This window comes from Hyaena hyaena, unplaced genomic scaffold (genome assembly GCF_003009895.1).
Source record: "Hyaena hyaena isolate Hyena2069 unplaced genomic scaffold, ASM300989v1 scaffold_858, whole genome shotgun sequence".
NCBI classification, from domain to species: Eukaryota; Metazoa; Chordata; class Mammalia; order Carnivora; family Hyaenidae; genus Hyaena; species Hyaena hyaena.
In genome coordinates this window covers 285,038-307,234 of record NW_024081484.1, presented here as the reverse complement: position 1 = coordinate 307,234, position 22,197 = coordinate 285,038, and the positions used below count along the sequence as shown (strand labels likewise).

The following is a 22,197-nucleotide window of genomic DNA, read 5'->3' as shown; positions in this document are numbered from 1 at the left end:
TAATTAGAACTCCTCTCCAGCATGGTTATATTTTGAGAACTGCTATCCATAAATAAGTCTGCAGTGAAAAGGTAGGGATCCTGCTAGAGTCCACTCCAGTCAACTCTTAGATTCTATGTTGTTCTCACTTCTGAATCCATTATATTTTCTTAAAACGCTGGTTGGTAATAGTGCAGAAGATGGAGAAATTCAGTTCCAAAAAAAAAAAAAAAATCCACAAACTTACCCAAAGCAGAGTTCGCTCTCCGTGTACGTATTTGTAAATGTGTATACACTACAGTGTACAAGCAACTTATATTTTGGTTTAAAAAAATTTTTTTTATATTTTTGAGACAGATCAAGAGAGGGGGAGGGGCAGAGAGACACAGAATCTAAAACAGGCTCTAGACTCTGAGATGTCAGTACAGAGCCCAATGTGGGGCTCGAACCCACGAACCGTGAGATCATGACCTGAGCTAAAGTCGGATGCTTAACTGAGCCACCCAGGTGCCCCTATATTTTGTTTTTTAAGAGTTCATTCACATTAGAAAGTTATGATGAAACCAAGCTAGGTACCTAACTGGTTTTCAGTATCACTTAAAATTTACACCACATAAAACACATGACATTATTTAACAGTTACCCTATCAATGGACATTTATGTTGTTCCTATCTTTTCATTTCCTTAAAACATTATGAAACATTTATACGCTCTATTTCCTTGAACATTAACTGGAAATTATTACATGAAAGAAAATGACCAAATTTAGAACTCTTTATTTTTTTAAATTTTATTAAGTATTTTGAGAGACAGAGAGCATGAGCAGGAGAAGGGCAGACAGAGAGATAGAATCTGTACTGAGAACGTGGGGTGCAATGTGGGGCTTGAACTGCGAGTTCACGACCTGAGCCAAAATCAAGTCAGACGCTTAACTGAGTGAGCTATGCAGGTGTCCCAAAATTTAGAACACCGAGACAGGGAAACTGTAAAGGATCTCATGCAAAAAAGACTTGTTTCTTTCTCTTCCCTTTCCTGCTTCTATTTTCGCCAATAGCTGCATTCCCACCTTACACATACCTTGATGTATGTTCCCCTTGTAAGGGTCAGGGAGTTAGTTATTTCTCTGAAGTCTTCCAGATAGCATCTAAGGAGTGGCCAGGTGAGGTCCTCATGAATGTTCTCCAAACCACGGATTCCATACACCTTGACCTAAGACCCCTGGCTCGAGAGCATAAGTGACTTACGGAGGACACCTGAGCACTCCTCGTCTGACCAGTTGCTAGAAGCCTGAGAGGACATGGACACCGGGCTACTGTCCTTAATAAAAAACTCCAGATCCCCAAGCAGAGACGAGACTCATGCTCTTTTTCCTTTCTGAGTCTCCCAGACACCCTGTCTGTATCTGCTTTCTCCAGTATCTTCATTAAACTCTGTTCTCCCTTCTTGCTGGCTTGAGACTGATCTCCATCCTGTGTGAAACTTAAAACCCTCCTGGCTGGTCCTGTGGGACCCCTTCTGAGTCCTCTGACCTGGCCTACCTGCATCAATACTACAATCTATTTTCCAGAAATGTTGTTCAAGTTTATATCCAAACCACAGAGGCGTATAATCTCTATTCTTGGCAACCATTCTTTTTTGAAAAAGAAAGCACAAAGCAAAAAACAGCACAACACTTCATTTGATAGGTGCAGAGTAGTCACGGGTGTAGTAGCATTTTAATTAATCTGAAACTTTAAGAAAAAATAAAGGCAGATTTGAGGAAATATGGAGCTATGGTGAGATGACAGTGTAAGAAAAAAGGGAGTCTGAAATAGCTAGCTGCAATCAAGTATTTCGTTCTTGACAAGTTGTATTGGTTACAGGTGATCCCATGCAGTGTGCAGTGTATTTAGTAGCTTTAAATCAGAAATCTGTGTTCAGTTTTCAAAGTTCGGCAACTCACGGTTGAGATTAGTAAGTGGTTCTAAGGTGCTTTGCAAATTAACAAGCATATGTGGTCAATCAACAACAAATACTTATCACGTCTTCTATCTATATGTTAGGTACTTTCTAGGCATTGGGGATATGGTGGCCATTTTTACCATCTTGCTCTTGACTCATTTTCCAGGGGTCTGTTCCATTCCCCACCATAGTTAGAGCTAGAAGGCTGGTATATCTATTAATATTTAAGAAACTGACCTGGTTTTACCTTCAATTTATTTTTAATAGGTAACACATTTACATGGTTCAAAATTCAAAATATAAAGGGGGTTATACAGTTTAGTCTACTTCCAGTTCCAGTTCCCTGGTCACCCAGCTCCCCTCCCTGTGTAGGTAATCTTATGAGTTTTTCAGGTTTCCTTACAGTTATTTCATGCATATAGAAGTCAATATATCCCTTCCTGCTACACATACTCTTTTTACAGAAATACTCCAACACTGAACAGTGCCTTAAGGGCTACTTTCCACTGCCTCAGCTGCAAGATGAGGAGACATCATTACAGCACGCAACTGCAAGCTAGCCACCTGATTAGTAACGGCAAAGTCCCTAAAGTGGGACCCGCTTTGGCCTATTGCAGGAAAAACAACCATCCAGCAGCTAATATTGCAGAGGCTTTCCATAAAGACGAAGAGTAGTTGAATTTAAGGTTGGAGATAAAGACCAGGGTAGATCTTACAAGGCCTTAAAAATCCTTTGACAGTTTTCCGTTGAGGAACATAATTTACATTTTTAAAAGATTGGAGTATGGAGAATGGATAGGTAAGTCGGAAGAGCTGAAAGCAGTCAAAGGAAGTTGGCTGGAAAAAGGACATATTTTGGAGGTGGTGTCGACAGGATCTGCTGAATGAAGAGTTGATGGAGATTAAGAGAAAGGGAACTATCTCAAGCTGATTCCTAGGTTTCTGGCATGAACAGCTGATTGAGTTTGGGGGCACTTAGATATATTTCATTATGTATTTGTATTACTATTTGTATGAATAATTAAAAGTTGTAAGATATTCAAATGAAGATATTGACAGGTGAAAGCTGGAATTCAACAAATAAGATTAGACCTATCAACACAAACTTGAGTTGGTGGCATGCAAATACTTTCTAAACAGAAGATCACCCAGAGAGACTGTTAGAGAAGAAGCCTACATTCCAGTTCCAGGAACTGTTCCTGTAACAGGTGGAAATCAAGGTATACATAAACATGTAAAGGAGACTGAAAAGGACCAGCTAGTGATCGAGAAGATTAAGAGGTGCTAATTAAGAGACATAAAAGTGTTTTTCAAGGAGTATTAAGTAGTCAACTGTGTTAAACACTGCAGAAAAGATGGAGAGGTGACTATTTGATCTGTCAAATATGAAGAACACTAGTGACCTTAACAAAAGTAGTTTGAGGTATCGTGGGGACCAGAAGCCCTACTGGAATACACAGAGAACTGAAAGTAGGGGGACAAAACAAACAGATCTTTTAGGAGGTTTAGTTTTCAAGGCAAATGAGAGAATACTAGCTACAGTCGCATCTAGAGAGCTGTTATTTAGAAAAATATATTTGTATTTTGATAGGTCTATTAGAGTGATTGAGAAATGGTGGTAAATGAATCAATTTATGATAGTAAGGCACAAAGCTGATTATTTTTAGTGCCTTCTACTCAAATTCATTACACATGAAACTATGCTTAACTTCTGGACCTGTTCCTTATTTGATTTATTGGTGAAATATATCAGAAAGATCCCCAAGTCTAACAACAACGTTTCAGTCCTCTTTTGGGGCAAATAAATGCATACTGTCAGCCTGTTTAGATCTTCCTTTCACTCTCCATAAAGGGTTATACTGTATGTACTATTTTTATACTAACTAAAAATGAGAAGAGAGAAAAAAAATAAATTTTAACAGCCATTTTTAACTAGTGAAATGGCATTTTAGCACATTTCCATCATTTGGTGGATATCTTAAACATCAACACTATATTAATGAAATCAAGAAAATGTGGTACAAAACACTATAATGGAACATTCATATTTGCATTTAAATGATAAATACATTATGTTTTCATTTAGAGCTTCCAGTGAATGAGAACTCTAATGTAGAACAAAAGAACAACTCTGTATCTGGTATTTAATACAGAATTTAAAGAAATGAATCCTTCATCCTACTTCATTCCAGTACCAATGTAAAGTTCTTAATGGATTATCTTAGACTGGTATTTTCATCAACTGAATCTACATATAGGTATAACTCATTTTATTATGCCTCACAGATATGGAGTTATTTTATAAATTTAAGGTTTAAAGCAATCCTGCATTATTAGGGAAGCCTAGCCACACTATACTTCCAACAGCTCACTTCGTGTCTGTGTCACATTTTGGTAATTCTCAAACTATTTCCACCTTTTTCATTATTATAGGTGACCCTTGAACAATACATATTTGAACTAAATGTGTCCACTTATATGTGGATTTTTTACAATATAGTACTTAAATGTATTTTCTCTTATGATTTTCTTTGCTATATTTTTTCTCTACTGTAAGAATATGACACATCTAACATACAAAATATGTGTTAATGGACTGCTATGGGTAAGTCTTCTGATGGAAGAGTAGGCTATTAGTAGTTTTGGGGGAGTCAAAAGTTATACATGGATTTCTGACTGCCCGGGGGGGCACCATCCCTAAACTCACATTGTATAAGCTCCCAACTGTATACTGGCTGTGGTAATCAGTGATTAAGACTAGCTGGAAGCTCAGGAGATATTTTTTAATATAGGCACACTGAATATACATACGTTGCCTGTATGTACATTGATTTTTGACATGCTATTTCACGTTTCTGAACGAACTATAGTGAAGTATATACAGAGCTTTTCTAAGCACTGGGATACCAAAAAACTCATTTGTTTTATTGCAACCTTTATTGCAATAATCTGGGATTGAACCTGCAGTTACTTCTTCTTTTAATATATATTTTTTAAGGTTATTTTGAGACAAAGTGGGGGAGTGGCAGAGAGGGAGAGAATCCCAAACTACACTGACTTGAAGCGAGGCTTGATCCCATGAACTGCCATATCATGACCTGAGCCGAGATCGAGTCAATGCTTAACAGACTGGGCAACCCAAAACCCCTCCTCTGTAACTTTTTTGTGATGTTCTTCCAAACATACGGTCACATCTTTTAGAACATTTTTTTGCATTTATTTTTAGGAGTATTTTTAAATATATCTACTTACTCTTCCACAGCGTTTTGAATGGGTACATAGTATCTATATTTATCTAACCATGATCCTATAAATCAACACTTTTGTTTGAGATGTTATTATAAAGACCTTGTATTGACCACCACCATACCTATCACTGCATATAATTAATGCCTTATGAAATGCTTCTAAGTGGATTGGCTTAGTAATATTTTATAAAGATGTCTTTGAAGATAATCTGAAAGAATAAAACTCTTTGCTAATTAAAGTCTTAGTGGAAGAGAATTAACAAATGCCTGTATCCTGAACATGTGTACAGAGGGTTGGCAGAATAGAAAGCTGCAGAATATTGATTTTATTCAAGATAGGAATAGGGACTTGAGGTTGAATGCTTCAGACTGTGGTTCCAGGCTCCTGGGGATTTGCTTTTCCATACACTTTGTGGGAAAGTTTGAGAAGCAAGGTATAAATGAACATAAAGCACACTAGACCAAAGTTAACTAATGATCGTTAATAGCTTAGTTTCAGCGGCAAAATATGACTGTGCACCATATCAATAGTTTGTGGAGTTTATCATAACAGGCTTTAGTTGCTTATGATTTGATTTTAATTACCAACTCTTGAAAATATTGTCAGAGATTTCTTGGCAACATGGTTCATTTCAAGGTGTAGCACTTTATACCTGGTTTGGCAACAATGTTGCTTATTAAAAAGAAAGAGTATTTTCTGCCCAGTGCATGATTTAAGAGCTTGTTATCTATTTGGCTACATTTAAAAATGTTATTCATTCAAAACTGAGCACTTTATGCAAGGTACCATTAGAAGCTCTTTAACTGATGGTAAATAAAGATTAGTGTTCACAACCCAGTACTGGAAGAATGGCCTGACAAGAATGTACGTAACCAAAATGACAGCTAAAAAAAAAAAGGGATATGTAAATAAATAAAATTAAAAACTGTTCATAAAGGGCTGTCAGTGTGCCTTTTCCTGACAACTTCTGGGATTCAGTCATGGAATGGGGTATCTTCCCACAAACTTGAAGCAGCAGACATGTTTTACAGGTTCCTTCTTTTATTTATCACTTATCTTTATGGAATCAAAGCAAAACTAAAACCTATTTGTGATTTCTATTACAAGGATTATCTTCACAAAAGGAAAAAAAGAGGGGGCGGTGATATGAAAGCACACAATGCCACATACATTTAATATATCTGTATATTTAGCATACTTAGCAGTAAGTTCATCAGTTTCTCAGGCCACTTCATATCATTTGAGGATTAAAAAAGCTTTGGAACTGAAATTACAAAGCATTTAAAGGTACAGCAATTCATAAGTAATTCTTCTATATGGCGGGGGGAAGTGCTGATGATTAGGGCACTATGAGAAAACTAACTATTAAAAAGAAAACTACATTTCAAGAAAACAGATTAACACCTCCTGTTAAATAAGGAGCCTTCAGGACATTAGAACTCTTCCTCAACTTCACTGCTGTTCCCAAGTTTTGATGTCCCTGAAACAATAAATGTGTGTTCGGTATGATCTAGGACCTCAATACTTTAAAAAAACTTCCCACCCCCCCTAAAATTTTTAACATCTATTTGCCAGGCTGTAAATCCCTAGGGATGCTTGTGTTTCACATTAGTGCATTCATTGTCACAGGTGTTAACTCAAGGCAATGTACTTAATGGAGCATGACAAAAGCAACTGTTTATAATAATGAGATGTTATTGTCAGGACACACAAATTTATTACATTAATAAAAACTAGTCGGTCTGTGAATATTGTTGGAGAGATAATTGAAGTGAAAAAAAGAAACACATTATGTGGGGAAGGGAAGGACTAGTTTTTTATTTCAATAACAAATAGCAATTTCTAACCTTATAAATACACCTATCTCTCTCACTGCCTCAGGGTAAAAGGAAATAAACGTGCTCCATCTTTAAAGGAAAAAGAGGCCTCTAAAGAGAAGTAAACTTGAAGATTCAAGAAGGTATCTGCCTTCTTTTGATATAATTCTATTAGTAATCATTTCCCAGCCAGGCTCTGTTCCAAAAATGGACTCCTAATTCCGAAATGTTCTTGTGATTGCTTCCCCTCAAAATACCTTTAAAATCTCAACATTCTGAAAAAAATACTTATATGGTATATACTTATTTATGTAACTGCTCAAAGTATGAACTTAAAGTTCTAAGCAAGTATGCAATGCCCAGTACTTACTGGTTAACTGTAGATGAAGACAGGGCAATAGCATTTTGGCTGCACCATCTAGCTCAACTGCAATCAATTAAAGAGATTCACGCAGAAAATGCAGATTCTAGATGTCCCAAAAAAGCATATTTTGGGGTGAGCCTATCAACTAAAATAGTAAAAAAAAAAAATTAGCTTTTTGGTGGCACATAAGTATATGACAGTAAAAGTAATGAGATAAAATTATCACAAAACATGAAATGTCTTTTTCTTCATAACCGTTATTTCTTTTTCCCTGATAAATTCACTCTGTTTTGCCCCTGGTGAATAAAACTCTCACATCAAATTTTACAGTAGCCTGACAATTGTTTTATAGCTCGAGAATTTAAATTTTTTTCTTGCAACTTAACTAAATTTCTGAGTCTTAGCCTAACAAATCATCTCTTATCACTACACCTTCTTTGTAAAACGCTACGTTTTCGGCATATTACCACCAGTTTTAAATGTTACAGTGGTGGTAATTACTCAAATTAATAAGAAAACAAAAAACCGTAATACTAAAAAAATTGAAAACAAATTTAAAGCCAGCTCAAAGAAAGACACCTAATGGGAAACTATAAAACCTTTAACTGAGAAAGAAAAAAAGATTTTCCATTTGTAAAACTTTTAACATAATGGAAGAATATTTTCTTACGTGGACTGGTGCTTAAACGCTATAAACGGTTAATCGTTTTTCACGAATTAAAAATAAAGGTATAATTAGACAAGATCAAAAATTTCGAAACTGTATTATTCTATGCTTAAACCAGTGCACATTCGAAAGTCACCCTACAAAATACGCATTTTGTCGGATGTCCCAACAAGCTGCCTCGCCTGTCAGGAGGAACACTGGCGATCAATCTAGTTATGAAAAAAGCAACCACACACTGAATTTGAATCTCCATATTCAATCACGAAAATTCGAGGGAGCGCTGACTTCTATGTAATTATCACCGAATATTTTTATTATAAAAATACATGCTGTATCATTCAACTGCATAGAACGGCACTCGGCCACCTCTACTCTCACATCTACGCCGGAGAATGGGTCAAAACAAAGTCTGTTATTAAGGACAAGATTAAAAAATTGAAAAACTTGCTCAGAACCCAATAAAATACAATTACTGCTTTGCAGACTCATTTTACTGTTCTCTCTGCTCGACTAGAACAATCTCACTAGCTCTGGTCCCTGCCCCTCCTAATTAAAAGGCTGACAGATAGTACGGCTAGCAACCCCGATTCCCTCTGCACCGGCCTTGAACAGCAGAGCTAGAACGAATCCCAAAAGATGGAAGAGTCTAAGACGCAAACAAGGTAAAAGAAAAAAAGGGGGAGGGGGGACAAGACCCGCCCAACTCTCAAGCCCACCTTTCCTTCAATGGACTACATAAACCCGAAAAGGAAACCAAAAAAAAAAAAAAAAAAAAAGGAACACAACGAGAAAGCAACTAAGGCTTCCTTACTCTCCGCATTCTTGGGCCCAATTCTCTACCGAAGCTCCCGGCCCACCCCACCCCCAGGGGTCCCGGCGCCATTTAGCTCCTCCGACGCAGCCGCCATTTTCCGCCCCCGCCGGTTCGCTGCTGCGCCTCGGCGGCCGCTCGCTACCCTACTCAGTAGCCCCAGCCACCGCCGCGGGCCGGGCCTCGAGAGGGAGGCCCTGGCCCGAGCATGCGGGGACGACAGCTTCAGCGTCGCGAAGGCCCAGCTCCGACCCCGCCCGCGGTGCCCAGGCGCCCACAGCCTGCGCCGGCCGGCGGGAACACGACGGCAGCAAAGGGGCCGGACAGGCTCCACTGGGCGGAGCGGCCCTGGCGGCGGCTGGGACCTGAAGGTTCCATCGCACTTACTTCCTGTTTTGGGTCCGGGCACTTTGGAAGAACCAGGATGGAGGCTCCAAAAAATACCAGGATGGAGGAAGCAGCCACGGGCAAGAGTGGCTGCAGCTGGAGTGAGCGAGCGCGACGAGCCACCGGAAACGGAGCTACGGCCGCGCCCCGCCCCCAGCCCCCGCACGCTCCCCCTCCCGCCCTCCTCTCCCTTGGGACTGCTGTGCGCGTTGGCTGCTCGCGTCACTTCCGGCGAGGTCGGAGCGCGAAAAAAGGTCTCGGGTAGTTGGAGCTTCGGTACTGTTGTGGGTATCGTTTGTTTGGGGTTCGCTGCTTCTCTTTTCCTACTGGGAAGTCTCGGTGTTGACAGTTCCGCTACTTTACAGATGGGCTGTAAAGAAGGCCCATCTTTCTTTGGCGTAACTGTGTTTTTTTTCTGGCTCTGACGGCAGGAGCGTCCCGCTGGCCAAGTTTCATAAATTCGCAGAGCTCAGAGCGGAGACAGCCGGGTGCGGAACGGAGCGAGAGCCGTGTCTAGATGCAAAAGAAAAGTCGGAAATTCTGTCTGCCCCTTCCCACTTTGCGTTCCCGGAGTCGCCCGGTGTGAGCTGTTCCCTCTTCTGGCGTGTGGTGCTGTTCTGGTCTTCTGTATCCTTTGTGAACGTAGGAAGATGCTACTCGAATGCACAGTCCGTCTGGAAGCACCGCGTTCCTAAGCCGGCGCCTTTTAGAAAGGACTTATACTCCGGCCCAGCCCCTAGACCAGTCTTTTATTTTTTATTAAAAAAAATTTTTTTAACGTTTATTTATATTTGGGAAAGACAGAGCGGGAGTGGAGGAGGCGCAGAGAGAGAGGGAGACACAGAATCCGAAGCAGGCTCCAGGCTCTGAGCTGTCAGCACAGAGCCCGACGCGGGGCTTGATCTCACGCACCGTGAGATCATGACCTGAGCCGAAGTCAGACACTTAACCGACTGAGCCACCCAGGCGCCCCTTGACCAGTCTTTTAGAAGCTCCATGAGACCCCGGGAGAGATTTTGTTTGTAAAGAGCTTCGAAGCCTTGAAAATCTTAACGGTGTAGTGGTCTGAAACTTAACTCTGTAGGAGTCTGAACTCTTTTTACTTGTTTATAAAACTAAATATATTGTAGTCTTTTTTTCTTTATTGGGATGAAGGGAGTTTAAAAAGTAGACTTGACTGATGTTCTTGATTCCAACAGCTTTGCGTAGACTCACACTACATTGACGCAAGGGGAATGTAGTCAGCATCCAAGTAGTAAAGGTCAAATAAAGGCTCTGCAGAATGTGTATGTACTCCTAAATTGGTCCTAAGTAACTGATGAGATTAATAATGGTTAGTAATTTCTCCCCCTCCATTATTTTAGCATGTTTTGATTTTTCTACACGGTTGTGGTTTCCTTTGACTACAAAGTATACTTTGTGGAAGGGAGAGTAACGCATCAAAGAAACATGGAGGAGGAGGCTACAAAACAACACCGACACGGGTTAGAAACATATTATTTAGAATTTAAGCCAAATGTACCTAGTTTTCACCAGTAGTCTCCGTTACCATGCCATTTTTGGGGGTAAAATAATTTCTCAGTCATAAATGTTGGGTTTCACAAAAGGAGTGTGAAACAACAGTGAGATACTATTACACACCTATTAGAAAGACTAAAATAAAATCCGCAGACAACACCCAGTTCTTGTGAGGATGTGCAACAACAGGAACTCTCATAAATTGCTAGTGGGAATGCAAAAGATGATAGTAACTTTGAGAGAGAGTTTTGCAGTTTCTTACAGAACTAAACATTCGTATTATATGATGCAACAATTGCGTCTTGATATTTACTCAAGGAGTTGAAAACTTGTGTCTATGTAAAAAGCTGCATGCAGATATTTACAGCAGTTTTATTCATAATTGCCAAAACTTGGAGGAAACCAGGATGTACTTCAATATGTGAAGGGATTAAATTGTGCTGCATCCATTCAGCAGAATATTATCCAATGCTAGAAAGCAGTGAACTATTAAGCTATGAAAAGACAGGAGGCTTAAATGCATATAACCAAGTGAAATAAGTCAATCTGAAAAAGTTACATGCATCATGGTTCAAACTAGATATTTTGGAAAGGGCAAAATTGGAGGTAGTAAAGAAGATCAGTAGTTGCCAAGGTTTAGGGCTAGAAAGAGGAATAGCTAGAGCAGAGTGTATTTAACAATTCTCTTAGCTATAATGGTAGATATAAGTCCTATATTTATCAAAACCCACAAAATGTATAACACCCTATTGTGAACCCTAACGTGAACTGTGGACTTAGGTTGTCATTTGTAACAAATGTACCGCTTTGGTAGATGATGTTAATGCTGGAGGAGACGATGCATGGGTAGAGCAGGTGGTATATGGGAAGTCTGTACCTTTCAATTTTGCTGTGAATTTTAAACTACTCTAAAAAAAAAGAAATGTATTAAAAAATAAAGAATGAAAAGGCTAAATAAGCTTTTGGATTTGGACAGCATGAGCCAGCATTTTTTGAGTGCTTACATGTCAAATGTTTTACATGTCTTAAACTCATTTAATGTTCGCAAGTGCCAAATGCATCCGTACAGTTATTACAAATGAATCCTATTTTAGACAGTGAAAAAGAAATGAAAAAAATGTGCATATAAGTGGTAGAGTCAGAATTGAAGCTTCAGCTCCAGAACCTATGCTCTGAGCTACTACCCTTTTGCAGCTCACAAAGTACGCTTTGGTAACAGCCTTTTTATAATGAAAACAAAGAATTACAAACAGTTTCCAGAGTCTTAACTGGAAGATGGATATGTTTGTCTAATTTTCAAAAATAAATGCCAGAGGGGCGTCCCACTTCGGCCCGGGTCATGATCTCACGGTTCGTGGGTTCCAGCCCCGCATCGGGCTCTGGGCTGGTGGCCAGCTCAGAGCCTGGAGCTTGTTTCAGATTCTGTGTCTCCCTCTCTCTCTGACCCTCCCCTGCTCACGCTGTCTCTCTCTGAGAAATAAATAAAAACATTTTAAAATTACATGCCAGAAGTAGCATTTTATTACATCTAACTATTGCCAGAATGTGATACTTTGCATTCCATTATGGTTATGACGTATATCACTCAGTTTCTAAATGAGTACATAAGCAAAATCATGAGGTAGAATAGTGTTGAGGAATAGATGTTGGAGGTAGACCTGAGTGTGCATCTTGGCTTTATTGCTTAGTAGTGGGTATGATATTTCACCACGCAGCTTCATCAGCCTTCAAAAAATGGGAATAAAATCTACCTCCCCAAATAATGTAGGCATGCTTTGCACAGAGCCTGACATGTGTAGTAAGCACTTAAAAATGGAAACTAATAAACCCCTGAATCAGAAAAGCAATTTACTCTCAGAGCAGTTCTAATGAAATAATAATTACATATGTAAAATCATTAACATTAACATTTATGAGGAAATGGCTCCTAATTAGCCACATTTTTCATAAAGCATAACCTTATAGGATTCTTTTTCGGCAAGCCATAGCAGCGTGGTGTCCAAATTATAGCTTGACTGTCCATTGCCCTCTGCAAAATTTTGCTGCCTGCACTCTGCTGTACTCTGCTGTTAATTCCCTGAAAAAGTCAAGCCCATACTCATTATTCTCCCTTTCTTGGAGAGTTTCTTACATAACTACCTTTAACAAGGTCTGTTGGTATTTACTTGGGGAGGACAAATGTATTTTAATATTAGTTTAATACTTTTTTTTTTTTTTTTGTGAGAGTGTGAGCTGGGGAGGGGTAGAGCGAGAAGGGGAGAGGGAGAATCCCAAGCATGCTTTACGCTGCCATTAACGGGCAGAGCTGATGCAAGGCTCAGACTCAGGAAACCACAAGATTATGACCTGAGCTGAAATCAAGAATCAGCTGAAATCAAAGCTTAACTGACTGAGCCACTGAGGTGCCCCAGTTTAATACATATTTTTTTAAATGTTTATTTCTGAGCAAGAGAGAGTGTGCACGCATGCACAAATGGGGTAGGAGCAGAGAGAGAGACACACACAGAAACCAGAATAGGCTCCAGCCTCTGAGCTGTCAGCACAGAGCCTGACGTGGGGCTTGAACTCACAGACCCAGATATCATGACTTGAGCTGAAGTCAGATGCTTAACCGAGCCACTCAGGTGCCCCTTGGTATATAATTTTAAAAGCAAATTGAACATCCATTTATATTAAAAAACAAAATGAGTATAGAAGGAATGTACCTCCACATAGTAAAGGTCATATATGACAAACCCACAGCTAACCACACCCAATAGTGAAAAGCTGAAAGCTTTCCCTGTGAGATCAGGAGCAAGACCAGAATATCCAGTCTTAGCACTTTTATTCAACATAGTATCGGAAGCCCTAGCCACAGTAATTAGGCAAGAAAAGGAAATAAAAGGCATCCAAATTGGAAAAGAAGAAGTAAAACTCATAATCAGATGACATATTTTATATGTAAAATCCTGAAGACTCCATCAAAAAACTGTGAGAATTAATTCAGTAAAGTTGTAAAATACAAAATACACAAAAATTGGTTGTATTTCTATACACTAATAACAAACTGTCAGAGAAACTAAGAAAACAATCCCATTTACAACTGCATCAAAAAGAATAAAATACCTAAAAATAATTTGACCAAGGGGGTGGGAGATCTGTGTGTTGGAAACTACAAAACATTAATGAAAGAATGTGAAGAAGACAAATGGAAAGATACTCTGTGCTCATGGGTTAAAAGGATTAATATCGTTAAAAGTAGGGGAGCGCCTGGGTGGCTCAGTCAGTTAAGTGTCCAACTCTTGAATCTCAGCTCAGGTCATGATCTCATGGTTCATGGGTTTGAGCCCCGTATCAGGCTCTCTTCTGTCAGCGAGAGCCTGCTTTGGATGCTCTGTCTCCCTTTTCTCTCTGCCCCTTCCCCGCTTGTGCTCTCTCTCTCTCTCTCTCTCTCCCCCTCTCTCCAAAAATAAACATTAAAAAAAATATTGTTAAAGTGTCAGTACTCTGCAAAGCAGTGTACAGATTAAATATAACCCCTTAAAAATTCTGATGGCATTTTTGACTGAAATAGAGCAAAGAATTCTAAAATTTGTATGGAACCACAAAAGACCCCAAATAACCAAAGCAGTCTTGAGAAAGAGGAACAAAGCTGGGGACATCATGGTCTCTGATTTCAAACTGTATTACAAAGCTACATTAATTAAAACAGCGTGGTATTGGCATTAAAAACAGACACATAGATCCAAAGAACAAAATAGCCCAGAAATGGACCCATGCATATGTGGTTAATTAATTTATGATTGGGGAGCCAAGAGTATATAATGATGGAAGGACAGGCTCATCAATAAATGGTATTGGGAAAACTCGGCAGCCACCTGCAAAAGAATGAAATGGGACCACCATCTTACATCATATATAAAAATTAACCAAAAAATGGATGACAGACTTGAGCATCAGACTTGAAAACATAAAACTCCTAAAAGAAAACATAGGCAATAATCTCCATGACAAAGGTTTTGACAGTGATTTTCTGAATCTGACACCAAAGCAAAAGCAACAAAAGCAAAAATAAACAAATAGGACTACCTCAAACTAAAAATCTTCTGTACAGCAAAGGAAACCATGAACAAAGTGAAAAGGCAACCTATTGAATGGGAGAAAATATTTGCAAATCCTATATCTGATAAGGGGCTAATATCCAAAATATGTAAAGAAGCCATACAATTCCATAGCAAAAAAACCATTAAAAAATGGGCAGAAAGTTGAATAGACATTTTTTTCAAGGAAGATACAGATGACCAACAGGTACATGAAGAGATGTGCAACATCACTAATCAGGGAAATGCAAACCAAAACCACAAAAAGGTATCACTTCACACCTGTTAGAATGGCTATTATCAAAAAGGTGAGAAGTAAATATTGATGAGGCCATTGAGAAAAGAGAAACTTGTACACTGTTGGTAGGAATGTAAATTGGCACAACCATTATCGAAAACAGTATGAATGTTCCTCTAGAATTAAAAAATAGAATAGCCATATGGTCCAGGGACACCTGGATGGTTCAGTTGGGTGAGCATCTGACTTTGGCTCAGGTCATGATCTCATGGTTTCTGAGTTCAAGCCCCATGTTGGGCTCACTGCTGTCAGTGAAGACCCCACTTTGGATCTTCTGTTCCCCTTTTACTCTGCCCCTCACGTGCTCATGCATGCACACGTACTCTCTCTCTCTCAAAAATAAATAAACATTAAAAAAAGAAAGAATAGCCATATGGTCCAGCAATTCCACTTCTGGGTATTTATTGGAAAAAAAAATGAAACCACCACCTCAAAAAGATACATACACCACATATTTATTGCAGCATTATTTATAAGAGTCAAGATATGGAAACCACCTAATTGTCCATCAATGGATGAATGGATAAAGAAGATGTGGTATATATAAAATAGATTACTCAGCTATAAAAAATGAAATCTTGCCATTTGTGACAGCATGGATGGACCTAGAGGGTATTGTGCTAAGTGAAATAAGCCAGAGAAAGACAAAAACCATATGCTTGTATGTGGAAACTTAACCACGCCCTCTCCCAAAAAACAAACCCCAAACTCATAGACAACCAATTGATACCTTCCAGAGGTGATGGGTGGAGGTTGGAAGAAATGGGTGCACTTAAGGAAAGTTTTTAGTAATAAATTTTAAAAAATAATAAAATTAAAAATTTTATAGTAACATCATTATATCTTTAACTTGCATAATCATTGTAAGGACTACTCAAAATATTATTTGAAGTCCAGGGCAACTTTCTGCAGTTGCACTTCTAGGTCATTTCTACCTTAGTGTTTAGTTGCTGTATACCTGGGGAATTCAAGAGATTTTTAATGTCCTAGGATTTACCTAATTAGGAATTAAATATTTTACAGAAAAATCATGAGAAATAATTCTGTCCCAAATAGAATTTACTATATTATAAAAGTATTTACAGCACAGTTATGGTGTTTGCTACATTTGCTAGTTATGATTAACTCTCTTGGACTCTACATTTTTATAACACTTTCTTGAACTTCATCAGTGATAGAATATTGATGAAATTACCCTTCTCTTATGAAAGGATGATGATATTAATACAAAAGCATTTCAAATACTGAGAGGTAGTTTCTGTTGTTTGATGATTGATTGTCTTGTGTTTTGGATGGTGTGAAAGAGATGTTTTTACAAGGGCTTTTGTCAAAGTACGTGAAAAATACAATTATTGAGAGGTTCATTTTCTTTCTACACCATTTCTGAGTCCTGTTAATACAGTTCATGGGTTACACTGGAAGGCCTTCAGGAAGTTCTGGATATCTCATGGGGATTCCTACACTAATAGGGGAATGAACGCACTGTCCCTGGTTAGGCCTATACCTCCGGTTCTTCCAGGCTCTCCTTTGCCTCACTTTCTTCCTCAAGGCTTTTCTTTGGGGTTCATGGGATTCCATCTTATAGCCCTTTTCCTGCCCCTCTCCCCAACATTTTGTGACAGTGTCTTATCTCCGTAAAAAAGTGTCTCCTTTTTTTTAATTAAAAAAAGTTTTTTTTTTTATAGTTTATTTGTTTTTGAGACAGAGCATGAGCAGAGGAGGGGCAGAGAGAGAGAGGGAGACACGGAATCCGAAACAGGATCCATGCTCTGTGCTGTCAGCACAGAGCACGACACAGGGCTCGAACCCACGAACAGCAAGATCATGACCTGAGCCGAAGTTGGACGCCTAACCGACTGAGGTGACCTGAAAGTGTCTCTTTTTAACCTCTCAATATAGTCACCACCTCTTCAAACTCTCTGCACTTTTTCCTTTGTGACAGATCTTTACTGAGACTTATTAATGGAACAGTAGCAAAGTTTGGTTTCTCTTTCAGTTAGGCAAAGGGAGAACTAGACTTTGGATACTCCCAGAAAGTGAGGATAAAAGTCTTCATTCTGTCCTTGAAATTGTGTGTGTGTGTGTGCGCGCGCGTGCAAAATAAAAAAGTTAAGTTACTTTACTAAGGTTGGGAGATTGTCTGAACCAAAATTCAAGGATCCGTCCCTTTACAGTATGTCATAGAAAAGAGAAGGACGATAAGTCAATAAATAATTGCCAATTTTTATAAGTTCTAAGGAAGACAGAAATTGAATGCTCTGAAAGTGAGCTTTCCATAGAGCGTTCAGAGTAGGACATTCTGAGAAGACATTTGAAAAGAGACTGGAAAGAAGAGAAGCAATCACCATGGTAGGGGATAAAAGGTAGGAGAAGGTTTATTCAGTTAACGTGGGAAAGAGTGTATTTGCAGAAAGCAACTGGCCTACATGATATTTGCAAAAGAGAAAGAGCACAGTGTTGATAAGGGGATAGGCTCAGTCTCTCTCGCAGACGTTAATTCAGTTTAAGTCCACTCCTCTAAGTCTGGAAATCAGCACATGCCTAGAGGTGGCTGGACAATCTGCCACCTCTGTCTTATCTTATAGCTTCAGTTTGCCAGCATATGACATGACACTTTAACTTAACAGACACTTAAATGTCTGTTGAGATCAAAGATAATTAAGTGTCTGAAGCCAGAAGATCAGGAGGCTAGCCATTTCTTTACTTTGGCAAGAGTTACTGACAACAGGAGAGCTCAGTTGTTTTTCAGATAGTGCCAGTGCTTGCATAACTCTGGAATAAAACAAATGCTACCCTTTATTATTCCTGTAGGGCAAGGAGGTTATTTTAACAGAAGGCTGGGTGTTACTTTATTGCCCAAATCTCTTGGTTCACCTAGTTGCAATATTTTAAGGAGAGAAGCATTGCATTTTAACCAGCAGATGTCCCTGTTGTTTAGCAAGATTTTTGTTTTCTTTCCAGAATAGTAGTTTCGACAGTAGATGGGAATTATTTTGGCTTGAATTCGTTAGTGGTACATATACTATTGTAGACCAATGACAAGCCTCAACAATAAGAACACCAGGGGTATGTGCTTTGAAATCCAAATGTGAAAGGTCTTGCAGCACTTCAAGACTTGTCACTGATGTATTCCCTTCTCTTTTATTCAACCTACAGCTAATTCCTTTGCACAGAATATGCAGTGACTGACAGAAAGAAACAATGAACTTGTGTTACCTTTATAGCTTTCAGGAGTTTGCACATCTGTGATACACTTGTTCATTGGTTTCATTCAGCAGACATGCCTGAGCACATACTTTGTGCTGATCACTATTTTAAGGAGAAGGAATATGGTAGAGAGTAAGAGAGATAAGGTCTCTGCCCTCAAAGAACATATATTCTAATGGAGGAGCTTACATTGTAGTAGGGTTTTTTTTTTTTTCTTCAGTGTGTCTTTGTAAAGAAGTCTTGGTTGAACTACCAATTTACTGAATTGTTGCAACTGTCTATAAAACTTGCTCATTATTAACAATTTAATGAGGATTAAGATAAAATATGAATCAAATCACTTGGTGTCATCAGTTTAATCTAAATTAAAAATAGTAGGACAGGTGGATCAATGTTCATTGATCTTGCTTGTCAAAGCATTTTGGTTTTCTTTTAAATTACAATGTAGGGGCGCCTGGGTGGCTTAGTCGGTTAAGCGTCCGACTTTCGCTTAGGTCATGATCTCACGGTTCGTGGGTTCAAGCCCCGCGTCAGGCTCTGTGCTGAATGCCAGCTCAGAGCCTGGAGCCTATTTCAGTCTGTGACTCCCTCTCTCTCTGACCCTCCCCTGCTCACGCTGTCTCTCTCTCTCCTAGAAATAAATAAAACATTAAAAAAAATTACAATGCAGTTCTTGATTTAATATTTTTATTAGCTTTTAAATTTTACTTCCAGTATAGTTAACATACAGTGTTATATTAGTTTCAGGTATAAAATACAGTGATTCAACAATTTTATACATTACTCACTGCTTATCATAAGTATATTCACCTATTTCACCCTTCACCTATTTCATCCTTCCCCCCCATATTTAGGAGTCTGTTTCTTGGTTTGTCTCTCTCTCTCTCTCTCTCTGTTTTCTTTTCCTTTGCTCATTTGTTTTGTCTGTTAAATTCCACGTGTATGTGAAATCATATGGTATTTGTCTTTCTCAGACTGATTTGTTTCACTTAGCATTATACTCTCCAGCTCCATCCATTTTGTTGCTAATGACAAGATTTCATTCTCTCTTGAATGAAAGTTTGAATTGCAGTATTATTTTTCCATTCATCTATCGATGGATACTTGGGCTGCTTCCATAGTTTGGCTATTGTAAATAATGCTGTAATAAACTAAGGGGTGCATGCATCCCTTTGAATTAGTGTTTTTGTATTTGTTGGGTAAATACACAGTAGTCTAAACACTGTTTCATATGGTAGTTCTATTATTAATTTTTTAAGGAATCTCCATACTGTTTTCCACAGTGGCTGCACCAGTTTGCATTCCCACCAACAGTGTATGAGGGTTCCTTTTCCTCCACATCCTCACCAATACCTGTTGTTTCTTTTGTTGTTGATTTCAGGCATTCTGACAGGTGTGAGGGGATATCACCTTACAGTTTTGATTTGGATTTCCCTGATGGTAAGTGATGATGTACATCTTTTTAAAAATTATTGTTATAATTTATTGTCAAGTTGTTTTCCATATAACACCCAGTGCTCATCTCAATAAGTGCCTTCCTCCATGCCCATCACCTATTTTCCTCTCTCCCCCACTCTCCATCAACCCTCAGTTTGTTCTCAGTATTTAAGAGTCTCTTATGGTTTGCCTCCCTGCCTCTCCTTAACTATTTCCCCCTTTTCCTCCCCCATGGTCCTCTGTTAAGTTTCTCCTGTCCCATATATCAGTGAAAACATATGGAACCTGTCTTTCTCTGCCTGACTTATTTCACTTAGCAAAGCACCCTTGAGTTCCATCCACGTTGCCACAAATGGTCAGATTTCATTCTTACTCATTGCCGTGTAGTATTCCATTGTATATATAAACTATAAATGAATATCTTTTCATGTGTCTGTTGAACACCTGCATGTCTTCTTTGGAGGAGTGTCTGTTCATATCTTCTGCTCATTTTTATTTGGATCATTTGGTTTTTGGCACTGAGTTGTATCAGTTCTTTATACATTTTGGATACTAACCCTTTATTGGATGTGTCAATTGCAAATATCTTTTTCCATTCAATAGGTTGCCTTTTAGTTTTGTTGATTGTTTCCTTCACTGTGCAGAAATTTTCATTTTGATATAGTCCCAATAGCTTATTTTGCTTTTATTTCCCTTGCCTGAGGATACATCTAGAAAAATGTTGCTGCCTATGCTTTCTTCTAGGATTTTTATGGTTTCAGGTCTCACAGTTAGGTCTTTAGCCCCCTTTGAGTTTATTTTAATGTATGGTGAAAGAAAGTGGTCCAGTTTCATTCTTTTGCATGTGACTGTGCAGTTTTTCCATCACTATTTTTTGAAGACACTGCCTTTTTCCCATTGGAGATTCATTTCTCTTTTGTTGAAGTTTAATTGACCATTTAATTGTGGGCTTATTTCTGAGTTTTCTGTTCTGTTCTGTTGATCTATGGGTCTGTTTTTATGCCTGTACCAGGCTGTTTTGATTACTATAGCTTTGTAATATACTTGAAGTCTGGAATCGCTCTACTTCCAGTTTTGTTTTTCTTTTAGAGGATCCTTTGGCTATTTGAGGACTTTGTGGTTCCACAGAGATTTTAGGATTGTTTGTTCTAGTTCTGGGGAAAATGCTATTAGTATTTTGATAGGGATTGCATTAGATCTATAGATTTCTTTGGGTAGTATAGACATTTTAACTATATTTGTTATAGTCAAAGGTAACTTGAACAATATCTGGCAAGTAGTAAGTGCTCAAAAATGCCAGATATTATTATTTGTCTTGCCCATCATAGCAACAAAAACTGAAAAGCAGAAAAGAATTGTGATATTTGACTGTTGAGAAGGATTTGTTAGGGAAATCATTCTATCTCCATGAAGACAGTTGGGATATAAGAAATTTCTTAAGATTTATATTGATAAAGAAGATTTATATTGAAATAAAAATAGCTAACAGTAGTCTAATTTTAAATATCTTTTTAATTTTTTGTAAACTGCCTTTCAAAATATCAGTGTATTGCTGATAAATATGAAAAGGAATATTAGAAATTCCATTGTTTTGGGGCACCTTGGTGGCTCAGTCAGTTAAGCATATGACTTTGGCTCAGGTCATGATCTCACAGCTTGTGGGTTTGAGCCCCATGTCGGGCTCTGTGCTGACAGCTAGCTCAGAGCCTGGAGCCTACTTCAGATTCTATGTCTCCTTCTCTCTCTGCCCCTCCCCTGCTTATGCTTTCTCTCTCTCTCTCTCAAAAATAAATAAATGTTAAAATAAAAAAAGAAATAGTTCCATTGTTTTGAGTTTTGTGTTTCTCTGAAACTCCTTCTTGGAGACTATCCTGTTTTTGTGTTTCTGGGCAGTGTTTTATGCACTGGAGAAAGTGACATTTGCAAGGAATGTCACTATTTGAGGAATCTCCTTCTACTGAGGTTCACTGCATACCTTTAATATACACACAACAGAAGCATGTAAACATGCAAACTAACATGGCCTGAAATTTATGTTAGATTTAAAATCCAGACTCAACAGAAAACGGTTTATCAAACAGGCAATTCCTCCAAAAACAATAACCTGAAATAGCAACCGAGTCTTTTAATACCTACCTAATTTAAGAACATCTACTTTACATTAAATATAACCATAGCAAATTAAATTCCAGAGCATAATACCTTTGTTATAATGACTCCGTCTTAAGTGTGCAGACCTGGTAAAAATGTGTAATATATAATTTTTAATTTGATGAGATTGAGAATAACAGGATTAGGGAAGCAAAGTTTCTGTGGCCCATCTGTTCAGACTTGAGAATAATATTATTACATATAATCCTGTTTTAGAATTGTAGCCATTACAGCAGTATTATATTGATACTAGCAAACCTAGGGTAAGGAAGCTATGTGGTTCCCACAGTC

At 38.4% G+C, this 22,197-nt stretch overlaps 1 protein-coding gene across 6 annotated transcripts in view; it reads right to left on the bottom strand.

Moving 5' to 3' along the window:
• Positions 1-9,330, bottom strand: part of DMTF1 (cyclin D binding myb like transcription factor 1) — a 44,481-nt gene extending 35,151 nt beyond the window's left edge. For 3 of the 6 annotated variants that reach the window (XM_039219956.1, XM_039219959.1, XM_039219960.1), the window contains exons 1-2: positions 8,830-9,195; positions 7,358-7,496 (exon numbers count right to left, since the gene is read on the bottom strand). The gene's annotated coding sequence lies outside the window, so the exon portion shown is untranslated. The other 3 variants (XM_039219957.1, XM_039219963.1, XM_039219958.1) reach the window with 3 other exon arrangements.
• Between the last annotated feature and the right edge of the window lie 12,867 nt (positions 9,331-22,197).